This window comes from Triticum urartu, chromosome 5 (assembly GCF_003073215.2).
Source record: "Triticum urartu cultivar G1812 chromosome 5, Tu2.1, whole genome shotgun sequence".
Lineage (NCBI taxonomy): Eukaryota > Viridiplantae > Streptophyta > Magnoliopsida > Poales > Poaceae > Triticum > Triticum urartu.
The window spans coordinates 278,665,238-278,680,508 of record NC_053026.1 but is presented as its reverse complement, the minus strand read 5'-3'; the positions used below and the strand labels follow the sequence as shown (position 1 = coordinate 278,680,508).

Sequence of the window (15,271 nt, the reverse complement as noted above, 5' to 3'; positions counted from 1 at the left end):
AAATAATTTATTGTACTTTAGTATCGCCTAATAACAAATCTATACGTATCTCGAATATATCAATATATAAGTGTGGAACTAGGGTCACTAAAGCATTCGCAAAATGCAATTCCGGCAAGCCTCTGTCTGTCGTAAGCAAAAAATTGAAGCAAGAGAAAGACAAACCAAGTCACACAAATTTGGAGCTCGAAGCCAAAAAAGATTGTAAAATATATATAAATCATATTAAAAATGTTTACATTTTTTGAAAAGAGATTTCAACCTTATTTTCGGACATCATTATGACAAGATTTACACACAAGCCGAATACATGTATATATAAGTGTGGACTGACTCCCGATGGCGCGCGGATCTGTTCGTCATCTTACGATGGAGGCAGCAAGCAAGAGCACACGAGATAATGGACGCGAGCCCCACAGGCGGTTCTACTGCCCCATGAACTGCAGTTCAATTGCCAGCGGGAGAAGGGATTGAAACCGCGGGCCTCCGACAACGGTGCCGTTGCTCCAGGCCATGCTCCAGGTCCAGGCCGCGTCCAGACCAAAGATACGGCCGAACGACGAGCTCGACGGCTGCTGGGTATGATGTAGGGTGGAGGCTACCGAGCATCACGCACATGCAGCAGCTCCTCGCCACGGGCTCGCGCTATCCTGGATCCAGCGATGTTTGGAGTTCCTCATCTAGCGGCAGCAGCAGCGGAAGGACATTGGCGGCGCGAGTAAAAGGGGCAGCGAGGTGCAGGGTGCACGCGGCGATGGGGCTCGGGCAGGGTGGCCGTGAGTTTGAGGCGGTCGTCGGGGACGCGGGTTGGGGCGGGGCACGACGCCAGGGAAAGCAGTGGCCGTGCACGGGGGCTTAGACGGTGATGTACTGCTGCTCGGGCGGCTAGCGGGCAACGGGATGGGGAGAAGGCCGGCTCTGTCGAATAAGGATGCCGCCGGGTCTGTGGAAGAAGGCCGGGGGGGGGGGGGTGGGGCCCGCCGGAGGGATCCGTGGCCGGCGGCGGGATAGTGGATGTAGGGTGTGGGAGGGTGGGGGCAGCGTGCCAGGAAGGGTAACGGGTAGGCAGGGGTTGGGAGGTCCGAGGTCGATGACCTGGGGATGGAGACCGGGAAGTTTGCGGTGGTGGCGCGCTGGTGCAGATTGCGGTTGCAGCGTGCTGGGTCTCGGCGGCGAGGGATGGCGGCGGTGGCGCGATGAGCAGTTGGCGGTGACGGCAGGAGGATTTGGGAAGGACGGGGTCGGGTGGGTTCTTTTTTGTTTTTTGTTTACATGCATCGTTTGGCTAGGAAGATTTCAGATAGTGTGCCACCTCCTGAAAATTGTTTAACAAAAAAGTTCTCGGTGGCCATGAACACCCGATGGCAATGCACCTGATGGCCATGGATAAAATCATCTTTTCAAGTGTCTCTTGACAGACATCTAATGGTCAACTAAATAGCCGTGAATTTTTTGGGGATGGGAATTTTGAGTGGCATATATGGTTGAAATTTGAGTAGTGATACTCTAGAAAAAATAACAAACACATTGTTCATGTTTTAAAAAATGTTTGCAAATAAATGTTCATGAATTCAAAAAATATTCTTGATTTTAGAAAATGTTTCAAAATTTGTAGAAGTGTTCATGAATTTGAAAAATGTTCATGATTTCACATATGTGCTTGAGTTCAAAAAAATGTTCATGATTTCAGGAAACAATTGAGAGTGATAGTCTATCTCGGTGATGCAGCAAAATATGGTCATGCCATTGAAGATTATGATTATTTTTTTTCTCCCGGTACAACGCACGGGCCCTTTTGCTAGTTAAATAAATAAGGAAGCTGTAAGCCTTGTTAGCCACACATGATTGACCCCTTGTCCAATTCATCATAGGTTTTGACTTTCCTATCTCTACGCTCGGGCAAGCTGTTTTTTTTTCATGTGGAATCAGAAGGAATTGGTCCGATTTCTTGTCCTGTCCATAGTGGTGGGTTTCGGTTGGATGTGTATCTGTTTTTTTGGCTGAGACATGTATCTATCTGCACGTGACGTGGTCCAACTATTAACATGAAACATTATTTGTATGTAACGCTTATATTTAAAATCCCAGCTCTTAATATCAGAAATTGATGGCCAAGATAATTTAATCTATGTGGATCAACGTAATGGCTTGTTTTACTTATGTTTTAAGTATATAACTAGAACATTGATGGCGCGCGTTGCAGCGCCCGTCTATTTTTTCGATAAGATGATAGGAACTTCCACAAATGCATGCACTCATGAAAAATAATGTTAAATTTCCATGTACTAACACATTTGTTGGACAGTAATCAAAGAGGTCAAAAATCCACATCTTGTGTTTCTTGAAAAAAATGGAACACGTCAACTATTTGCAAACACCAAATACAAATTATAAAATAACAAAAATAAATAGCCAAATCTGCAACCTAACCAAAAGAATAACACCTTTGGTAGTAACTATCTCAATCACAGAAATTAACTACAAGGCCATAGAAAGTCAATGTAATGTTTCACTGAAGAATGGAAGAACTATACAACGCCTTTAGGTGGTCGCTCATCCATGAGAGAACTACATATATATCATGGATTAGTTTGATGGACTGAAAGGAGAAGAGAGAAAACACATCTAATTTTTTTTCACAACAAAAGAGCCCAATTACATAAAAACACGACAAGATATAGTACATAAGACAAAATACATTAGCTACGAGAAATGTTATGAAGTTTTAACTAAACTCTGACTTCATTTGTATAGTTCCTATTAACTCTCCTACATTAACTTGTAAGCTTGGCACCATTCCTAAAATTCTAAAAGAGAAATGACAAGTTAGACCTCACGAGTCAAAAATGTTTGCTTGCTTCCAGGGAGAGGTCCATGTGATATCTAGTTCTATACCCAGAAGCAAAGGGCAATACAATTCAGCGATGGACTAAACACTGCTTTTGTTGGTATCTGCAAAATGTTGTACCATCAAATCATGAAGTGAATAAAATGTTATAATATTAGATCGTAGAGTGACCAACAGGTTCTGATTTTGGATGGGTAATGTACCCATTCAGATGGGATGCAGAGCCCCAACGAAATGATTGGAATGATTCACCAAAGAAGAGTGACCTGCACCATGATTTTAACAAAGAAGGGGAGAATGATAACTGATAACCAACGTTGCAATACTCACAACAAGCCAAGGTGAAGCTATCTACTCACACAAACAGCCAAAAGTAGGTGGATGTGATCTCCTTGGTTGTCCTTGCACGCCGCCCTCCATCCCACGGCCATAAGACGACTGCATGTTTTCTTGTTTGTGGCCTTAGAAAAAAGACATAGAAGGCCTTATATAAGGATGCCGATATTGAAATTTTCATTCTCCCTTCGATTAAACTGTAACTTCTTTTTATCAGCCTGCAAAATTTGGGTATCATCTGCAGACGTCAATTTTAGGAGCGAGCTGAAGGGAAAAGGTGCGACTAATTGTTCATGTGAGTACGACCAATTTAGCCAGACAATCGTTACCATCAGTTGTTGCAAGAAAATTCCAACATGTAAGAAGATTAAATGCCATGGTATGGAGTCCTCCAGACTCAGATCCTACCAGTTGGGTGAATGATTAAATCACAAATTGTGCACTGCAAATAAAAGATACAAATATGAAGGTTGATTTGCAATACTAAAGCTGCCATTAGCATATGTACAGATGACCACGAAGACACATGTCTGCTAAAAAAGGGATAAATATTAGCAGAAAAATTATTTAAGAAAGTACACTAATCAGAGATGTAATAGCAGGAAAGAGATGTAATAATAGGAAACATACTACAAATTGGTTTGAGATAGAACATATGCAAAGATACTACTATTGTACTACGTAAAAATTGCTATAATGCACCATGAGTAAACTTCGGTGTTTATCTTTCTAGGGTATATGACTGCTGGCCTACAAATTCAGTGCTAAGAATATTAGGTGGAGAACCTCACACGACTATAGCTTAACTTAACTATCATAGATGAGAAATTTGGTTGTGATGATCATTTTTTACATCGTTAGAAGTTGAGAACATGGGCAAGATGCATAAACCATAAGTCCATAGCTGAAACATGAGTTGTAATCAAGCAACTGTAGCTACACATTTTATTTTATGACAGCTGTAAAAAAGGAATCGATACAGAAAGAGATTATATTCAGAGGATTCTTGAGGGACTCATTTTCCGAAAAATGGACAGTGCTTTGGACACAGAGCAGTCCCATATCCACTATTGTTTCTGTTCTTCACACATATGCTGTTTGGAACGCATGTTATAATTGCCTGTGTAGGCTCAATATGAGATGTCATATGTGGCGTGTGGTACTTACAACAGTGAAGATTAGCCTATAATATGATAAAATATGTCTTGTAGTGTCTCAGCCATCCCCAATAATAGCGTCTGGTTCACTTGCTCATGTTGTTGACCCTTGGCCGGTGTGGCCATTGCCTGCTACATCATCCACATCAAGAACATCAGGTTCATGTCGGCCCAAAAACGTCATCATCAGCAGGCCCTACAAAAACAATTCAACAAATCACCACCGGCGAGAGTCATTTCACATGGTCCCAATGGGTAAAGGCATCAACAGAAAGAACCGAAACTGACCAAAACAATCAATCGGACCTGGGAAAACCAAAACAATCAACTGCCCCTGGTGGTTATCATCATCATCATCATCATCTCTATATGCGCCTCTGATCGCATCTGGCTCCCCAAGTTCGAGCGTTGGCTCCCATGGCCGCCTATTTCAGCTATCAGAAAATTTGGATTGTGGGCACCTGCCGTCCGGCGGAGGGAAGGGAGATCCGGAGGTGCCTGCTGCTGTGCTCGTGCGCCAGCGGAAGGGAGAGGCGAGGGGAGGCCTATGGTGTGCCGATCGATGAGACACGGAGGGAGGCGTTAGGTTACGGAGCCGTCGTTCATGGCCTCAATCCACGCACACCACCGGCACAGCCACCATACGCCATCGGCGAAGCAGCCTCCTCCTCTTTGCCATCGCTTGGCGCAGGGAAAGGGAAAGAGGAGCAAGACTGCCGAAGACATGCCGCAGATCTTACCCCATCGCCACCATCACTGTCGCTCGAGCGCCTCGCCTCCATCCCACGCTGGATCCCCTCACAAGCTTGATCCCCAACCGCACCTCGGCTGGACTGGATCGACGAGTCAGCGACAGATCGCTCGGTTAGACAAATGGGCTTCAATACCAGACCGACCAAGCCCAATCAACCACAAGCCTTAGAAGAAGTCCCGAGAGTAGCGGCTCTTTAGGACACGCAGCCCAGGTCGCGGTAAGCACGCGCGGAAACCACCATCTGACGGCCAGAAACGATTCAAAAGCAAAATCCGACGGCCAAAATCATTGGGGGCGTGAGAGAGCTTGGTTTAGACTCGGTTATAATGTATCTAAATAGATATTGGTGTTAAGGTTTGTAATTCCCGAAGCATGCACGTATAGTCTCTTGTTATGCTAAGAAGTTGGAGCACGATTTATTATTGAGTGTCTTCCTTTGCGTGAAGGTCGGGGCGCGCGATGGTTAACTCCTACCAACCCCCCTAGGAGCATGCATAGTAGTACTTTGCTTCGAGGGCCAATAGACTTCTGCAATAAGTATGTGAGTTCTTTATGGCTAATGTGAGTCCATGGATTATATGCACTCTCACCTTTCCGCTATTTGCTAGCCTCTCCGGTACCATGCATTGCCCTTTCTCATCTCGAGATGTGGTGCAAACTTTGCTGGTGCATCCGAACCTCGTGATATGATACGCTGTATCACACATAAACCTCCTTATATCTTCCTCAAAACAACCACCATACCTACCTATCAAGGCATTTCCATAGCCATTCCGAGATATATTGCCATGTAACTTCTACCATTCCAATTATGACACACATCATCATTGTCATATTGCTTTGCATGATCATATAGCTAACATAGTATTTGTGGCTTAGCCATCGTTCATCATTTTTTATACATGCTACGCTAGATCATTGCACATCCTGGCACATTGCCAGAGGCATTCATATAGAGTCATATTTTTGTTCTAGTATCAAGTTCTAATTTTGAGTTCTAAATAAATAAAAGTGTGATGATCATCATTATTCATTATTAGAGCATTGTCCCAAGTGAGGAAATAAAATAAAATAAAAAAGAGGCCAAAAAGAGCCCAGAAAAAAGAGGCCAAAAAGAGCCCACCAAAAAATGAGGAAAAGGAGAGAAGGGGCAATGTTACTATCTTTTTCCACACTTGTGCTTCAAAGTAGAACCATGTTTTTCATATAGAGAGTCTCCTATGCAGCCATTCTTGTTGGGGAACACAATATTTCAAAAAATTTCCTATGATCATGCAAGATCTATCTAGGAGATGCATAGCAACGAGAGGGGAGAGTGTGTCTACGTACCCTCGTAGACCGAAAGCAGAAGCGTTTAGTAACGCGGTTGACGTAGTCGAACGTCTTTGCGATCCAACCGATCAAGTACCGAACACACGACACCTTTGTGATCTGCACACGTTCAACTCGGTGATGTCCCTCGTACTCTTGATCCAGCTGAGGCCGAGGGTGAGTTCCGTCAGCACGACGACGTGTTGACGGTGATGATGAAGTTACAGACGCAGGGGTTCGCCTAAGCACTACGACAATATGACTGAGGTGTAAAACTATGGTGGGGGCACTGCACACGGCTAAAGATCAACTTGTGTGTCTATGGGGTGCCCGCCTCCCACGTATATAAAGGGGGGGAGGGAGGAGGAGGCCGGCCAGGGTTGGCGCGCCCAAGGGGGGGGATCCTACTCCAAGTTGGATTCGCCCCCCCTTTCCTACTTCCACAAGGAGAAGGGGGGAAGGAGTAGCAGAAGAGAAGGAAAGGGGGGCGGACACCATTGGAGACACTTGTAGAGCATCTTTATAATCACCCAGTTACGTGTGACGTTTGATAGCACACAAAGTGTTCCTCTGGTATTCGGGAGTTGCATAATCTCATAGTCATAGGAACATGTATAAGTCATGAAGAAAGCAATAGCAGAAAAACTAGACGATCATTATGCTGAGCTAACGGATGGGTCTTGTCCATCACATCATTCTCTAATGATGTGATCCCGTTCATCAAATGACAACACATGTCTATGGCTAGGAAACTTAATCATCTTTGGTTAACGAGCTAGTCTAGTAGAGGTATACTAGGGACACTCTGTTTGTCTATGTATTCACACATGTACTAAGTTTCCGGTTAATACAATTCTAGCATCAGTAATAAACATTTATCATGATATAAGTAAATATAAATAACAACTTTATTATTGCCTCTAGTGCACATTTCCTTCAATTTTTATATTACTAGTGGGAATTTTTCATTATAGAACTTGGCTTGTATATTCTGATGATGAGCTTCCTCAAATGCCCGAGGTCTTCTAAAGCAAGCAAGTTGGATGCACACCCACTTAGTTTTCATTTTGAGCTTTCATACACTTATAGCTCCTAGTGCATCCATTGCATGGCAATCCCTACTCCTTGCATTGACATCAATTGATGGGCATCTCCATAGCTTGTTGATTAGCCTCGTCGATGTGAGACTTTATCCTTTTTTGTCTTCTCCAAATAATCTCTACCACCATACTCTATTCCACCCATAGTGCTATATCCATGCCTTGCACTCATGTATTACGTGGGGGTTGAAAAAGCTAAAGCACATTAAAAAGTATGAACCGATTGCTTGGCTGGCACATGGGTGGTGCATGATTTATACTTTGTGTTAAGAAGATACAACATGACAATGCTATATGATTTTGTAGGGATAGCGTTCTTTAGCATTTTTATTTTGAAATACATGATTGTTTTGTTGGTATTATACCTAGCCATGGTCAGCCCTGCCCGGTCGGCCCGACCTGACCCGGCCCAAAAAAGCCTGGCCCGACGGTCCTGACGGGCCGGGACTGGGCCCGACTGGGCCCGAGCCTGTCATATTTGCGAGTTAACGAAGAGGCCCAGTCCGAGGCCCGAGGCCCGGTGGCATATTAACTTAGTGCCTAGTGACAGTTGTTGTTTTTTTGCCTGTTTTTGGTTTTCCATGAAATTAGTAAGAAACGAGGTGAGACTTTATCCTTCGATATATCCGGTTAGTTTGGCCAACTAGATTTATTTTTCTTGCAATGGGATACGCGCTTTGTGATGGGTTCAATCTTGCGTTGCTCAATCCTAGTGACAAAAAGGGACATGACACGTATTTTTAATGTTGCCATTAAGGATAAAAATATGGGGTTTATTCATATTGCTTGGGTTTACTTTGTCTACATCATGTCATATTGCTTAACGCATTACTCTGTTTTCATTAACTTAATACCCTAGATGCATGTTGGATAGCGGTCGATGGGTGGAGTAATAGTAGTAGATGCGGCAGGAGTCGGACTACTTGTCTACGACGTGATGCCAATATACATGATCATTGCCTTGAATATCGTCATAACAATGTGCTTTTCTATCAATTGCCCAACAGTAATCTGTTTACCCACCATATTCTTTTTGTTCGAGAGAGAAGCCTCTAGTGAAAACTATGGCCCCCAGGTCTACCTTTATCATATATTAAAATCCAAAAATACCTTGCTGTAATTTATTTACCATTCTTTTATTTTGTGTTTGTGTTTATCTATCTACCATTATCAGATTTGATCCTTGCAATTAACCGCCAAGGGGATTGACAACCCTCTTGATTGTGTTGGGTGCAAGTATTTGTTCTTTTGTGTGTAGCGTTGTTCACGAGGTTTCGTGTGGTTCTCCCGCTGGATTGATAACCTTGGTTCCTAACTAAGGAAAATACTTATCTCTATTGTACTGCATCATCCTCACCTCTTAAAGGAAATCCCCACGCATCCCACAAGTAGCACAACACTCAACCCCAACTCAGCCCCCAAGCCAAACTTGGGAGATTTTCTTATGATCCACCTCGGTAGGTAGCGCAAGCAGTTGAAGGGGAATATTCTGGTGAGAGGCATAGTGACTCACCTTGCTGAGCACTCTGGCCTCAAGTTAGAGGATGTTGAGCACGTTCTAGGGCCAAAAGTACTTGACCATAGGGTGATGACCAACTATCATTTCCTTGGCCCCGTGCGGGGGAGCATTGCTACAAGTGCCCCCTGCCTAACCCTTAGACTATGGTTGTGCGTTTGCCCTTGCCGCAAGCTTTTACTATTTCTATGTGTGATATGTGGGTTCTCTCTATTGATGAACTCAATGAGTTTAGACATGCAGATGGGTTCAGGAATGATATTCATTGTGGGCCAGCACCAGAGTAGGATGCCATTGTGGAGGGGCACAGTCACGGTTGGGATGCATGGGGTAATGCACCCCAATATTCTCCCCAGGATCACTACGGGCAAGGTAGCGACTATGTGCCTAGATTTGAGTTTTAGCAGCTGCAACAGCAGGTTGGAGGGATCCGTATGGACCTTCATGAGACTAACAACAACATCCACATGCTCAGTGGGAACTTGCAGTACTTCTTCCCTTACTGGCAACCACACCCTGGTACAAGAGGTTAGTCCTCTAGTGGTCCATCTTAGATGCAGTGACCTCAGACTGCTTCGAGGGGCAACGATGATGATGACATGGACTAAAGAGTAGTCCAAGAGCCTAATCTTGGGGGATCTCATCCCCTAGTTATCCATGCATGCATATTTTATATTCCTTCCTTTTCTTTTATTTAACATGTGTATTTCTAGTTTGCATAATAAACATGTAGAGCAAGCATTGTTTTTTTTGCTTTGTTGGAATTCTCTTTGTTTGTGTCTTTGTTTCTTCAAGCCAACAGTTTTGTTCACCACTAGCAAGTTAGAAAGGAAGAAAACGAAATGGATAATTGACTGAGGCATGAAGTGAGCCAACATGAGAAGGTATAATATATGCATAATCCCTTGTCTCGCAATTTTATTTAAGAAAGAATTTTCATTTGATTGACCGCACTTGAGTTAGTTCCCCTCGTTAGTTGAATATCATTTAGTCACAACTCCTAACTTCAATTTTTTTCTAGTAAAACCTTGTTGTGAAGCAGGATTTTACTCTAAAAGAAATTCTAACAAAAACTCAGGGGCTCAGATTTTTGAAGAGAACGAGCATTCAAACACTTCAACACCATAGTGCTGAATTTGATTGTCTTGATAGCACATATTGATAGAATTATTCAGAGGAATGAATATTTGAAGTGATTGAGGTTATGCCAAAATTTATTCGAGATACAAAAATCATGGAGCTCCAACTCATGGTTGGCTTCATGCCCCATTGTTATATGCTGAGATAATTCGCATAGCTGTGACATCATCACAGATTTGGAGATTGAGTGGTAAATGATCGACCTTCTCCAAAGAAGTGTGTATGTGATGAATAAGAGCAATGTCCGCTGAGCTCGAAAGAGAAAACCCTTCTTGATCCATAGTGCACAAAATTAAGCCATAGCGGAAACCAATTGCATATAGTAAACTTTGGCATAACGTAGTGATACGTCTCCAAAGCATATATAATTTTTTATTGTTCCATGCTATTATATTATCATTCTTGGATGTTTTACAATCATTTTCTAGCAACTTTATATCATTTTTTGGGACTAACCTATTGACATAGTGCCTAGTGCCAGTTGTTGTTTTTTGTTTGTTTTTTACTTCGCAGAAAATCAATACCAAACAGAGTCCAAACATAGCGAAACTTTTTGGAGATTTTTTCTGGACCAGAAGACACACGTTGGGACAAAGAACACTACTGGAATCAGCTTCTTTGCCGTCCGCCATGGCGGACGACAAAGGCACAGATCCCGGATGGCAAACTCCTTTGCCGTCAGCCAGCGGATGGCAAAAAGTCCGTCTGAACACGTGACAGCAAAGGCCTTCTTTGCCGTCCGCTTTGTAGAAACAGACGACAAAGGATTGTGCCATCCGCCATCCAAGGCCAGCATACGACAAAGAGAACGGACGACAGTGGTGTGGGGTGAGAGCTGTTAGGGGGTTAATGACGCTCTTTGCCGTCCGCTGACCGACGACAAAGAGGCAAAGCTCTTTGTCGTCCACTGACAGACGGCAAAGAGCTTAGCTAGGCCAACACTGGGAAGCTGCCACGTGGCCAGCTATACCGTATGCCAGCAGATGACATGGATGGTCCTGTTTGCGAGCCATATTTGGTCACTTTGCCGTCTGCTAGCAGACGGCAAAAATGACCAAATAGGCAGCCAGTGTTCCCTGTTTGCACATGTGACTGCCATGTGTCCTCTTTGCCGTCTGCTAGAGGACGACATAGTTCTTTGCCGTCCGCTAGCGGATGGCAAAGAGGCTATATATCCCCTATTTTTATTTAAATCCAATTAATTAGACATGGTTTCAAACACAGATATACATGCATACATATCCAACATATCCAACAGCATGTCCAACAACATAGTTCAACAAATCCAACAACATAGTTCAACAAAGTCCAACATATCCATATATACATAACAAGAAACAAGTTTCCAACAACATATCCATATAGACATACATATCCAAACAAGTTTTCATAAATAAAAAGGAAGCACCAGAGGAATAGTACACTCCATTAATCCAAGCTTCCTCATGTAAAGCAAATCTACAAATTGGGAACGATGAAAGTTAGAAGAAGAAGAAGAAGAAGAAGAAGAAGAAGAAGAAGACTAGTTAGAAGAAGAAGAAGAAGATTTTTTTTCTTCTCTTTCTTTTTCTCCCCTTGAGGGAGTCCTGGATTAGGGGGTGTTCGGATAGCCGGACTATACCTTCTGCCGGACTCCTGGACTATGAAGATACAAGATTGAAGACTTCGTCCCGTGTCCGGAAGGGACTTTCCTTGGCGTGGAAGGCAAGCTTGGCGATACGGATATTCAGATCTCCTACCATTGTAACCGACTTTGTGTAACCCTAGCCCTCTCCGGTGTCTATATAAACCGGAGGGTTTTAGTCCGTAGGACAACATACACATCAACAATCATACCATAGGCTAGCTTCTAGGGTTTAGCCTCTCTGATCTCGTGGTAGGTCTACTCTTGTACTACCCATATCATCAATATTAATCAAGAAGGATGTAGGGTTTTACCTCCATCGAGAGGGCCCGAACCTGGGTAAAACTTCGTGTCCCTTGCCTCCTGGTACCATCCGGCCTAGATGCATAGTTCGGGACCCCCTACCCGAGATCCGCCGGTTTTGACACCGACATTGGTGCTTTCATTGAGAGTTCCTCTGTGTCATCGCCATCAGGAAGGATGCCTCGCCCCGTCTTTAAAGACGGCACCGTTGCTAAGGGAGCTTTGGCTGTCGGCCAAACCCTCCAGCTAGGTGGTTTTCTTATGACCGCCTGTTCGGCTTCTGCGCCGACGATGACCTCTCGAGCCATCGAAAACAATCTTCATGTCAGCTCGGAACTCGCCGAGCAGTTAGATCCAATGGAGCTCTCCTCCATAAACGAGCTCTTGGATTGCTTCGCCGCCCTGGGAGTCGCTACGGATTACGACCAGATTGGGCCTAAACCTGATCTGAGAGAGATTAACTCTCCCCAAGTCACCCATCACGTTGCCGTGATAGAGGGACAGTGCGGCGACCCCTCATCTATCTTAAGGACCCGTTACGTCCGGATTCCCGATCCCTCCAAGCCGGATACCCGCGGAGGGGAGGATATCACTCAAGACCTGAACCTAGAGTCAGGTGATGGACTAGATTCATTGAACGACATCCAGGAATCCAAATTTTCGAGTTCAGAAATTCCTCGGCCTCTGAGCCTCATATGGGGTGAGGCTTCGGATTTAATTCCACCCACCCACCCGAACATTAGCGATCTATCCCAAATTAGGCAAGAGCCCGAAGAAACAGTACATCATTACTGGGCCAGATTCCTCCTGGTTATGAACAGGATAAAGGACTGCCGCGAGGAAGCCACGATTTCATTCTTCTACAATAATTGCACGGACAAGGGAATCCTCAACGCCATAAGTCGTCGTGATATTACATGCTTCGCTGACTTGGCGTCCATAGTACGAAAGTACCGTGCGATGGAAAGCGCCCGGAAAACTGAAATAAAATTTTGGGACAATCCGGCCCTGAATGCAAACCCAGTCCGAAATAAAAGGGTGCATCATCGCCAGACACCCGGGTCAAACGCCAAAAGGCAAAAAGCCTCTACAGGGCATGGAACCGTATTGGAAGGATGGCTTAATGGACCCTGTAAAATTCATAGTACAGAGGATGCCACACAAACTCACATCCTTAGAGCATGTTGGATACTCCGGCAGGTGGCCAAAATTGGCGAAAATCTCCTAATTCCGGAGGCCACAGAAAGCCACCCCAGAGACACCAATACGGTATTAACAGTCTTCGAGACCTTCGCATCACATAATATGCGAAAAGGACACTCCGCAGCCTTGCCGAAGTCTACCAAGTAGCAACAATAAACCCATGGAGCGACACGGCTATTACCTTTAACGCCAGTGATGAACCTAAATTACGAACAGCCCGAGCACCAGCCGCATTGGTCCTCAGTCCAATAGTGGACGGCTTTCGTCTTACCAAGGTACTCATGGACGGCGGCAGCGGATTGAACCTCATTTATGAGGAAACTCTTCAAAAAATGGAAATAGACTGGAACCGCATCGTGCGAAGTAGCACAACCTTTAGAGGAATAATCCCCAGTCGGGAAGCGCGTTGTACAGGAAAAATCACACTAGATGTGGTGTTCGGCACGCCGGATAATTACAGGTCCGAAGAGGTCACGTTCCATGTGGCCCCGTTCAGCAGCGGTTATCACGCTCTGCTAGGGCGGGAAGCGTTTACAATCTTCCAAGCAATACCCCATTACGGGTACATGAAGCTCAAGATGCCTGGGCCCAACGGGATCATCACTCTCGCTAGTGATCCAGACATAGCACTCCGCGCCGAAAACAAGACAGCCGCACTGGCCCTGGAGGCACTATCCGAAGCCCTAGCGGCTGAGGAACTGACTGCGCTGCGCTCTACAGTGAATAGGGACGACGTGATACTCGACAAAAGATCCAAGTCCACCTCCTTTAAACCAGCAGACGAAATAGTCAAATTCCAAGTCCATCCAACGGACCCCAATAAAACAGCTTCCATCGGGGCACAATTAAACCCTGACGTAGACGCCACACTGCGAGAGTTCCTACGCGAGAACTGGGACATTTTCGTCTGGCACCCTTCAGACATGCCAGGAATCCCACGCAGGCTGGCCGAGCACAGCTTAAATATCCAAAATAGGATTCAAACCTGTCAAACAGGCTCTTCGGCGTTTTTCCGAACCTAAGAGACAGGCCATGGGAGAGGAGCTAGCAAAGCTATTGGAGGCCGGATTCATCAGATATATAAAACATTCAGACTGGCTAGCAAACCTGGTGATGGTACCAAAGAAGGAAAAATCCTGGCGCCTGTGCGTTGATTTTAAAGACCTTAACAAGGCTTGCCCAAAGGATCCCTTCCCCTCCCCTGCATCGATCAAATTATCAACGCTACCGCAGGACATGATTCGTTGTGTTTCCTGGACGCATATTCCGGCTACCATCAAATCAAGATGGCAGAACTAGACCAAGGCGCAACAGCATTCATCACACCATACGGCCCATTCTGCTTCAACATAATGCCCTTCGGGTTCAAAAACGCCGGCGCGACATATCAGCGCATGATTCAGACATGTCTGGCAAACCAGATCGGCAAAACAGTGGAGGCATATGTAGATGATGTGGTCGTCAAAACAAGACACGTCGAATCTCTAGTAGACGACTTGAGGCTCACATTCGATAACCTCCGAACATACGACATCAAGCTCAACCCGGAAAAATGCGTTTTCGGCGTTCCAGCCGGAAAGCTCTTAGGCTTCATTGTATCCGGTAGAGGAATTGAAGCAAATCCAACCAAGATCCGAGCTCTGTCGCAACTGGATATTCCAAAGGACCTCAAACAAATACAAAAGTTAACTGGGTGCGTGGCGGCTCTAAGCCGCTTTATCTCCCGCTTGGGAGAAAAGGCCATACCCCTTTACCGCCTCCTTCGGCGCACCGAACACTTCAAATGGATGGATGCAGCCACGGCCGGACTCGACGAAATAAAAACCATATTGGCAACAAACCCAGTCCTGGCCGCGCCAAACACTGGCGAACCAATGCTATTGTACATCGCAGCAACACATCAGGTTATAAGCATAGTGCTCGTCGTTGAACGAGAAATGGACGGACACAAATTCCCCCTTCAAAAGCCGGTCTATTAT

General features: G+C 44.9%; 1 long non-coding RNA gene across 2 annotated transcripts; it reads right to left on the bottom strand.

Annotated features, from left to right (window-relative positions):
- Positions 1-2,352: 2,352 nt before the first annotated feature.
- Positions 2,353-5,304, bottom strand: LOC125508597. 2 transcript variants are annotated; one of them, XR_007283625.1, is made up of 5 exons: positions 4,648-5,304; positions 4,352-4,537; positions 3,514-3,626; positions 3,208-3,422; positions 2,353-3,114 (listed from the first exon to the last, which is right to left on the bottom strand). It is a non-coding gene; the product is annotated as an uncharacterized LOC125508597 (long non-coding RNA). The 2 variants fall into 2 exon arrangements; XR_007283624.1 differs by having other exon boundaries at positions 2,358-3,114; positions 3,208-3,402; positions 4,648-5,276.
- Between the last annotated feature and the right edge of the window lie 9,967 nt (positions 5,305-15,271).